Source organism: Rhipicephalus microplus, chromosome X, assembly GCF_043290135.1.
Source record: "Rhipicephalus microplus isolate Deutch F79 chromosome X, USDA_Rmic, whole genome shotgun sequence".
Taxonomy (NCBI): domain Eukaryota; kingdom Metazoa; phylum Arthropoda; class Arachnida; order Ixodida; family Ixodidae; genus Rhipicephalus; species Rhipicephalus microplus.
Window position 1 is genome coordinate 21,382,268 of NC_134710.1, and position 10,633 is coordinate 21,392,900.

Consider the following 10,633-nt stretch of genomic DNA (forward strand, 5'->3'; position numbering starts at 1 on the left):
GCTCCAAACGGTCGTTGGGAACCTTCGCTGCCTCAGAAATTAAAAACCACAGAAAAAGATGTCTCGAAGGCCATTTTGCAGTGAATAGGAATATTATACAGCCTCCGAGACCACTTCAACGTGCATACTCATCTCTCAGGCCATACTTTAACTTTTTAACGCGTCGTTTGCATGCATTGGTGAGCTTCGTGTAAGACGCACCGCCCGAGCGGCAAGCACACGATTCCAATAGGTGTCTATTCACACATTTTAATTAAATCATGAAAACCATTGGAGGAGCAGAAACTTTTATTTTCAAGTGAAGTTCTTGGTAAGCACCTGTCCACCTTGTTAATATTTTATAAACGCAGGCACAAAGAGAAGTTCATTGCACTGCGAGGCGCAGAAGTACAGGTGCCGTATCATAATTAAAATTACACACAAGAAATTAACATATAGGCAACATCATAACTAGACCCGCAGAAGGGCCAAACTGCTATAAACGCACACAACTACAAACGCAGTGCACAATGCGACATGGCAGTATTTGCCTCAGCACTTGACTCCGGCCTGAAACGAAAAATGAAAACAGAAATGTGGGCTACGTTTTCTTTCTTACCTTCGCACTGATTTTCTCTTGGACATTTTACATCGCTCTTTCACAAAAAAAAACAGCCACAAGCAGTTGCCACAGCAAAAACGAAGCAATTTTAAATGTCGCGCGAGCTGTTAACGAGGCAGAAGTGTTTACTCAAAGATTACGTCCTAGCTTTAGCTAACAAACATTTTTCTAGATTCACCACTTCTCTCTTAGTGCGCTCGTCATATCTTTAAGCGATTTGCAAACGTCAAAGATAACGATACTGAGCATAGCTGCACTTTTGATAAAATCTTATTCATGCAGTGAATTCAAATACATGTAGCGGCCCAAAAAAAAAACCTACCAACGCGAGCAACGACTCTCTTTATTGAGCCAAGAAAAATTTTTCTCTTGAACGTACTGCGAAGCATTCCAAACAGTTTTCATTCGTGTAAAGCAACCTACGAAAACAGTACGCGAAGTGAAGGGGACAAAAAAGGTCTCTGTGCCTAACAGCACAATACCAGAATGTTAGGTTACGGCTTCAATGGCAAATGCAATACGCTTTTAACAAAGTATTCATGGCGTTCGTACCTATCAGCAGCCAAGCTGAGAGGCAGCCGAAACAAGCGAAGACTAGGTCGCACGCCGGACACATTATCGCACATCTTTCAGCATATCTCCCTGCTGCTATTCGTACTTCTTTGTTGTCTTAAATGTTCATAAACATGGAGCGTGACAACGTCCTCGTCGCGTCAACGCCTTGTTCAAGTGGCTCGCCTCCGATTCATGCCAAATCCTGCCCCACGATATCACATCATACAATCGCAGACACAAAGACACATAGACGTATAATGAACTTGAAAAGGTACTGTAGGAGACAACTAGGAAGCACGTTTCCTTGAAAGCAGTGAGGGATGTGTTGCCATCTCAAGGCCGGCATGAAACTGCGAAGCGTGGCCGCTTTCGGCCAGAGTGGCCGCTCTTAATTTGTATGTTTGCAGCTTCCTGAGGGTTACTGCCTCTTTCCGAGTCAAGCTGGGGTGAACTGGCGGATACACTCTTCTCTTTAGCCTGTCGTGCTGCAGTATAACGTTCTACTTTTTAGGTACATCTTATTTCCTCCTTAGCGCGTCCTGTAGGATGGCCCGTTGAACACAAGCTTGGGCGGAAGCATTGGATGCCTCATTTTACATCAGGGACTCGTGACCTGGAGTCCAAACGACATACGCGTCTGGAGATTCGTCTTCGCTGCAGTGGCGAGAATCTCTTATGAAAATGACTGTTGATTTTCCAATGTCGGACTGTTATCAACGATTGGCTCCACTGATCATCAATGGTTCCGCAATACTCATTAACTGGCTTCAATACTTCGACGACAATATTTCTGTTGAGCATTTGCATTACCAATGCTCTTGACTCTTTTTTATTGAAATATCATTGAGGAAGTATTTTGTAAAGAATATTTATGTTGAGCACTTTGCAATAAAAACTTTATTGTCTCATTTATATCAAAAAACCATGGACGAAATATTTAGTAAGCAATATTTCTGAAGAAACTTTGAGGCGCGCGCCCGCTGATGTTCTCCTCTGCACGCGCATCAAGGAGGAAAAAAAAAGAAGACATGGGCGAGAACCACGGAAGCTGAGAAGTTTCGTGTTCGCGGTGTGGCCGCTCTATAGTGCATGCATGACAGTACTGAAACACTGGCCTATATCTTGATGCTCGTGTTCTACAAAAGAAATTGAACTGATTATTTCAGGAAAACATGGCAAGAAAGAAATAAACAGAAGGCAGCGAAACAGAAAAAGATGAAAATTGAAAATTCGTTGGTTGATGTTTGATTAGTGGTTGCGTAATTCGATGATGAACTTGAAAATCAACTGTGCAGACGTCAGGTGCACAAGTCAACAGGAAAGTGATTGCCACCAACATTCGCTCACTCTTTTGAATATTATGTACAGTTCTCATATTCCAGCAACAGTGAACCACGACCATCACAACCAGTGCACTGCTATGGATATAATGTACCAGCTATAAAAATCCCCATTACCTAAAGAGCAGCTGCATGCAGTAACAATAAAGATTTTGAGGTTCGTTCTGCACAACTTCTTGACCCCATCTGCACGCGGATGTTTGCGAAAAAATGCGCAGAAGCATTATTTATTTGAAGGGAGAGCTACCTGTCCGCCGCTAACTTGTGTACGTCATACTTGAGCTTGGTGCACGTTCCGACATTCACTTGAACAGTGATGTGATGCTGAATAAAAGCAAGAGTAGCCACTCCCCATAAATAGGATCAGGTAAAGACGGGAAATGAGTAAAAACCACTCTATATCGCGAAATATTGCACATAAATTCTCATTGCGGAAGTAAGTAATCATCGAAATCCTATAAAGGTACTGCGGCCCCAGCGTGCAGCTCGTGGCAGTTCGCGCGTACAAATGGCAAATGTTAGAGTAGGCACGCTAAAATACCCATGCAACGTTTACGTGCGAAAGCGCATTGTCTTCAAACAGCTGAGACTAGGCTGCTGTCACTAACACGCGTGTACCTCGCGACACAAATAAGCAAAACTGCTTACAGCATACGCACGTGTGAGAAACATACGTAGGTTTCGACAACCGAACCAAGCGTCGTCGCGCTGGTATCCGCAATTTTCGTTGAGCGAAACACCACCGATTCACGGGGAAGCACTAAAACGACGCATGAACACACGTTAATCGTTCTTGCGGAACGGCGCACCACGAACCGCAGTCGCAGCCGACAGCGTTCACCATTGTTCTCTCGAGTTCACGAAGCCCTACAAACAATTCGCTGATCAAATGCACGGGCAAACAAATGCTTATGGCACAAAAAACGTTCCACCGACAATTTGCAAAAGGCCATTTCGTAGATATATACCCGCAAAAAGACTCGCTTTCTTGCACTGAAACTGTGGTGCAATGGTAAGACATCTGCTTCACGTGCATGAGGTCCCAAGCTCGATTCCAGAGCTGGCTTGATCTGCAGGGTGATTATAACATTAATAGTTTTCCAATTACCTATGGTCCTAATGTCTACCACATTATTAGCGAAGAAGCGCTGTCGAGTGTGAAGCAATTATATTTTCGCACTGATAAACCATTGATGGCTTTCTATTGAGAGTCATGGTCCAAATTTTAATGCTTGTGAACAATTGCCTTTGTTATATTTCAATTGATCCACAAAATATTTTCCATCGCCATTTCTTTTGCTCTCAACAATAAATTTATATCGAGTTCATTGATGGCGTTCAATTGTAAGTCATGAGCCAATTTTCAATACTCGTCAACAATTTCCTCAATGGTATTTCAATTGAACCGTCATGTATTTTCAATCCCATGGGTTGTCATTGCTCAATAACTTCTCTTTGCAATAGCAACATGAAACGCCTTTTTCACATTCAATGCCAAGACTGCATGCGCTCTTGCTATGGTTGCTTAGGTGATCGATGACCTCCTTCTTCAGTTGCAACATGATGTCTTGCGTGACAAATGGTGGCGTAATCCAGACATCGTGTCAGGCAAGTATCTGTTTCTGCCAAGTATGGAGTTGGTCTGTTTAAGACCATATATTCATACAGCTTACTGGCGCAGGATGTCAGGAATATGCGTCACCTATTTCCTTTTCCCAGTGGTTTGTTTTGCTTAGGAGTCATGATGATCTCAGCATGTTTCCAGATTTCTCGAACGGTTAAACTTTCCCACTTGTCATTTATGGCTTTTAAGAGGTAATCTTCCTCATTTTTGCTTAGGTTACGTACACTTGCTGATGCGGTCTTTATACCTGGGGTTGTGTTTTGAGTTAATTTTGTGAACCCCGCTCAATTGAGTTCTTCGTTTCGCTTTCTTCTGTATTCAAGGTATAAAGCCGGAACTACTGCAGCTTGGGCACCTCATGTCAACTTCTTCCACAATTCTAACAGAATTGCATCGACTGAGCCCCCGCAGTCCTGAATGAATTTGGTCAGGTTCTTTGTAGAGTTGGTGACTTCTGCTCACAGGATTCTTCGCATATTTAGTACGTCTGTAGAATGGGTTCATAGCCGCTGTCACTTCCTCTCAATGTTGTTCTGATCTACAGGTGAAAACGTCGTCAGCTTTGAAAACTGATTCAGCTTCAACCACGACCTGTCCTTACACTCTAAAAAAATTTTACACCCTAAAAGGTGTGAAACGCGTGTACGCATGAAAGACACCAACAGGAACACCCTTTTTACACTCCATATTCAAAATGTAGTGTTCGTGAATAAAACAGCCTAAGACACCCCATTTACACCCTTACATTTGGGGTGTTATGAGCAAGACTACAAATGATTGATTGATATGTGCGGTTTAACATTCCAAAACCACCATATGATTATGAGAGACGCTGTAGTGGAGGGCGCCGGAAATTTCGACCACACGGGGTTCTTTACCGCGCACCCACATATGAGCACACGTGCCTACAAGGCTACAAATGCACGAAATTTTCGGGCAGTTTTGCTTATCCTGTTAGTATACAATAACCATCTTGATACCAGCAAGGCTCCTACTACTAGCTGCTTGCAGATCAAGTATTGCATTGAAGCAGAAAGTGATGTGACCGAAACGCAGTTTTCATCGATAAAGCCCGCAAACTAATATAAGACGGAAGATACAATATGAGCGCCACTTGGTCAATAGAGTAAGGGCCAATTTTCCTGTATCTGTACCTTTCATCTGTGTCAATTGCGTGATTAGTCAACACTCACAAAGTGCACTGATTTGCCTGAACAAGGTAATGTTGCACACATTGGTGTAGCCATGCATTGAACACTACCCCCTCCCCCCCTCCGTCGCCCATCAGATCGAAGCTTTTAACGCTGGAGATAAAACGTCCGCCACCTGCAAAAAAACAACAGCACAGTTGTTTAGCTATAACCACAACGTCAGCAGGCCATCAGGTCCCTTAAAAACGAACATTGATGTCATGTATTTTTAGCAGGCACGTTTTATTTGATTACTGTAGCGAATGTTCCTCTTCATGTGTCCTTAAAAGTGCGTCATGAGAATTAGGAAGAAAACACACACCATAAAGAAAAATGCAGAATACGGACATTTCGGTGACCTTGACGCAGCCTTGATCACAATGATGGGAGCCTTGTTCACTAAATTGCGAACAAAGCTGTCCTCAGGGGAGCCGAAACGCATCCTCTAATTTTCTCTCACTCTCTCTCTCTCTCCGTTTTTTTTTGTGGGTCTTCTTCTTGATTTATGTAACTTCCCCGGCCGACGTGCTTCGGTCAAAGCCTTGACTTTGTAGGTAGTGAGAAAACAACATTGATCAAATATTTTCAGCCGTAGTCTTGTTCCAAGGACTGCAAGCTAAGTACAAATGTATTGTCGCAACGTGAAGACAGAAGTAGTAATTAACAGGTTGAAAAAGTAGCAGCAGGTCAGTATTTTTTATTTACTGCGCGCCAGAGCCTTTCTCTTCTTTCTTGTTATTCCTTGCTGCATTAAAGCGTGCAGATGTGCGTATGCACTGTCGTCTTCGTCTTTCTAGCAATACGCACGTGGCAATATGTTTACATCCAATAGTGTGACGGCCGATGCATGCAATGTTGCACTGTCTTTACCGAAACGAAAGTGCTGATAAAATATCGCCTGCGTGACCCGAATGTGCAGTCTCTAAACACCCATAGAGCTAAGCAAAAAGCATCAGCTTAGCTTTTTTACCAGTATTCACTACATTAGGTCTGTGAAGGTACGCTAAATATTGCTCCTGAATATTACAAATGCGCGTTCTGACTAGTAGCTCGTGCTGGCCGCACTGCACCGGCACAATGTTCACTGCGATTCAGATATACTGTGAAAGAACGAGTATAACGCAACAGATCACTTCCGCAAAAAAAAGAAAAAAAAGCAGTGCCCGCGCTATCAGTAGAGGGCCGGAGCTAGCGTTACACCGCATCTAGAGAGCGCACCGACGCCATGGTGTCTCGTCGCCTAGACAACCTTGGCTGCCCGGTATTGCTGGGCGCTCGAACGCAGAGCGCTGGAAAGGGACTGACATCGTCTTACATGTCACTGCGTGCGCTGGCGAAAAACCCTGACGTGTGTGCGTGTGGGGCGCCTGGCTTCTCGATCGGTAGAGTTTATTAGTCGCTGTTTAGTTTGAAATGTGTGTGCGCTCTGTGCTCGACCTGTGTGTTCTATCAGTGCTGATTATTGCGAAGGTGCACCATCCTGAAGATTGGACCTGTGTATTCATATTGTAGAGCAGTCGGAGTGAAATAGTGAGTACCGCTCTCACGTTATTCCGTTCAGCGCTTTGTTAAGTGCGTGAGCACGAGAATAACGCCTTCAAACAATCTTGTTTTCAACTAGTTGATGACAAATCAGCGTTTGTTTACTTTGCGAGAATATTTGTCCGAATTCTTTCACGGGAATGATAGCGAAGTGTGATTGTGGGAAATTTTTTTGTTTGTTTGTTTAGATTGTTCGCAGTACAAAGCAGAGTGTGCGTGCACCGCTGAGGTTCAGCGAAGAAATCGAACAGATTTTTGCAATACCCTTTGTTGGCAGCCATTTTTAACGGGGCCCACTCGTGATGGACATCAATTTTAGTTCACTGATTAATACATGTGTGGGGACGGAGCCTGTTAGCTTTAAGCATCAACAGTATCTAAGGCGAATATGCTTTGGCATGTTGGTAGTTCGTTTACTCTCTTTTTTTTTCCTATTGCACAAAAAGACGGAGAACGGAAAACAAGGGCGTGGTGTCCATGTCGTTCTTTTCGGTTCTTTTTCGTTTTGTGCGGCAACACTACAGTGATAACTCTGGTTGATGCGTCGGGTGACAACACAGCGTATTGCTTCGCGTTCGGTGGGCCTCGCGAAGTTCGCCTACTTGCTAATACATTCAATTTCGTTAAATTCGTCTTCACCGGTATTGTCGTTCATCTGCAACGTAGCGTGACACAGCTGACAGCCTTGCCTGTGTAGCGGATCGAGCATTCAAGCTGGACTTTTGTTTGAACAGACCTTTCGTCTGTGTGACTGGTTGAATTGCCGACTTGAACAGTGCAAACGCTTGTTTCAACATAAATGCTAACGTTCGAGCGCATTTTATTCAGATTGTTTCCATCATGTGTAACTTTCAAAATAATATTGTTATTCAGAGTTTTATTGCCATCGCCTCACTTTTGTGTTCAACTTCGCTAAGTACCTCAGATGTTAAAGGTATTTATGCTATGTGAAGTGTATTATTAGTTTTTTGTTGCACAAAAACACTTTATTGTTATACCTACTGCACGGTATCTAAACATGTGCTGCAGCCAAATTGTGAGACTGGGCAGCATATCTATCTGGGAACACAACACGCACTGCCAATGAACAGCCTACGCTGCATCGCGAAGGAGTTATGCTTTCTCACCCTGACAACATGATTGAAACAAATAGCCCTAATTTAGCAGTATGCAATGGACATTGAGTGAAAGTAACAAGGTCACTTTATTCCAAAGTTACCAGCCAATTTGGCGGCTATGGCAAATTAGTTTGAAAAAAGTGTGCTGATTTAAATTTAATGCACTGAAAACAGTGAAGTGCTTGAATATTTCGGAGAAAAAAAAGTTTTTGGTCACGTGGCTGCCTTTTAAACTTTCCAGACTGTTGTTTGAGTGTTGTTTGGGAAAAAATATTTTACAAGTACCAATACTTAACATGTACCAAGTTTGGTACATGTTAAGTAAAGGGGCTTATGTAAGGTGTTTGAAACTCAGTAATATAGTAAAAATTTTCGGCCACATACGTCTGCAAGAATTTAGCCAAAATGTGTTATGTTTGCATTTTCTCATTGCGATACTGCACTTTCTATGAATATCTGAGCTGTGACTACTTATTTCACACAAAAGATATTTTGAATAAAAATTGTTTTTAGACATCTTCAGCTGTTAACCGCTACGAGAAAAGATCAATCATTTCACAGAATTGCCATTTTTGTCCGTATTGAGACGCATATTGCACCATGTGATGGTCCAATCAAAAATCACCTTTTACCTAAATTGAAAGCAAATAAACAGTGCTTTGTATGTGACAAGTTTCATCATTACAATTTCTATTTCAAGGAATAAAATATTTTTTGAATTTTCCCATCAACGGCAATGGGGAACTTCGAGGCGTCGGCTGCCGTAAGACCAAATGGCTAATGGGGAACTTGGAACTTCAAAAATCATTTAAGAGGCAAGGCTCTTGAATCCGTGGGTCGTTCCCTCCTCTGTAGTCATACTAGTATTATGTAGCAACTTTATGAGTTGCACAATAGATAGCGTTAGCGGTTTTCACAGCATATACACGAACAAAATGATGATTCGTGGGGCGAATCGTTCGTCCGTACATTTGTGCTTTCGTCCGTTCGTCTGTGCATCCATCCGTCCAGGCTTCCGTGTGCCGGGCTGTCCGTGAGTCCGTTCATCTTTCTGTCCGTCCATACTGGCGTCATACTGTCTGTCCATCTGTTTGTGCTTCCGGACGGACGAACGCTACGCCCCACTCATCATCATTCACTCCGTGGATATGCCGTGATCTTTTTCTCAAAACATGAATGGCTATGACAAAATTTGGCACAAAAAAGAACTGTTTATTTGCTTTCGATTTAGGTACAAAGTCTATTTTATTTCAACCACCACATGGTGAAAGTTGCGTCTCGTTATAGACAAAACAACTATTTTGTGAAATTAGTGATTTTTTCTCGTAAAGTTTTGCAGCTTGAGAGGTCTAAAATATTTTTACCTCCAAGTATATCTTATGTGGATTAAGTATTCACTCCACAGATATTCATTTAAAGTGCAGTATTGATATAGAAAAATGCAGATATAACACATGTCGGCTAAATTATTTGAGTTGTATGTGGTCGAAAATGGTAATAATATTACTGAGCTTCAAACACTTTACGAAAGCCCTTTACTTGTAGACCAAATTTAGCATGGAAGAAGAAGTACTTATAAAATAATTTTTTTCACAAACATCCAGACGAGATTCCGGAAAGTTCAGGAGGCAGCCACGTGACCAAAAAATTTCTTGTCTGCGAAATATAGCAGTTACCTTTTTTAATGCAGTCAAATCAGCGCGATTTTTTTCGAATACATATGAGATGGTCGCCAAAATGGCAGGGACGTCTGACATGGAATGACCCAATTGCCAATTCTTCCATTATATAGTCGTGTCAATGTGAGCCAGTTCAAGAACACTAGTATCATTCGCATTTTAATACGTAACTGTGCAGTACTTATTTTACAGGTTACCTGCACTGAATACCTTCTCAATCCGCATACCGTCATGTATGCTCCGTGACATTGTGCTTTTGTGCAATACAGACAAAATGTGTATATGTTGTTTCGCGTCGTACTGTATTCCTTTTAATAAACTAATCGAATGACTACCATGGTGGATCTGCAGATATACACATGCAGCTGTGTTGATGCATACTTAAGCATGGAGCTTGACATTCGCTTAAATTGGTCGATGCATGCAACTAATGGAACATTATCAACTTGGAACAGCATCTTTTTGTTTGCCTGCGCGAGAAAGCTGAAAGGGTAAAGCACGGTTCATAACTACGGCACGAAAGAAATAATGATTCTGCCACAGCACGCTTTTTATGGCGTTTATTGCTCAGCATACCTTTTCTAGCACTTCTCACTGCAGTAGAGACCGTTGCCGCTGAATATGCTTGCTATGCACTCAATTTATACTTACACTTAAGAAAGCAGTTAGTTATGCAGGGTGCATACTGTATGTTGCCCTGTTTGTGAAATTTCGGTCATTGTTCCTTGTGTATTTATTTTAGGTTTCCGGGATTAAATTTCCTGTACAGAAAGAACAGCTTCGCCCCACTTCTCTCGAAGGCACCAGTCATCTCAGCAGCTGAAGATGATTGTGCAAGCAGCAGTGACGAGTGTTTTTGCAGTTAGAAGTATACCAACACTGACATTACATTAATACAACCCCAATTACACCACCTTGTCAAATGTTCTCATTTTTTTAATGTCGAAACTTATACTGCGAGATACAGTAGGTTGTAAATGTGAC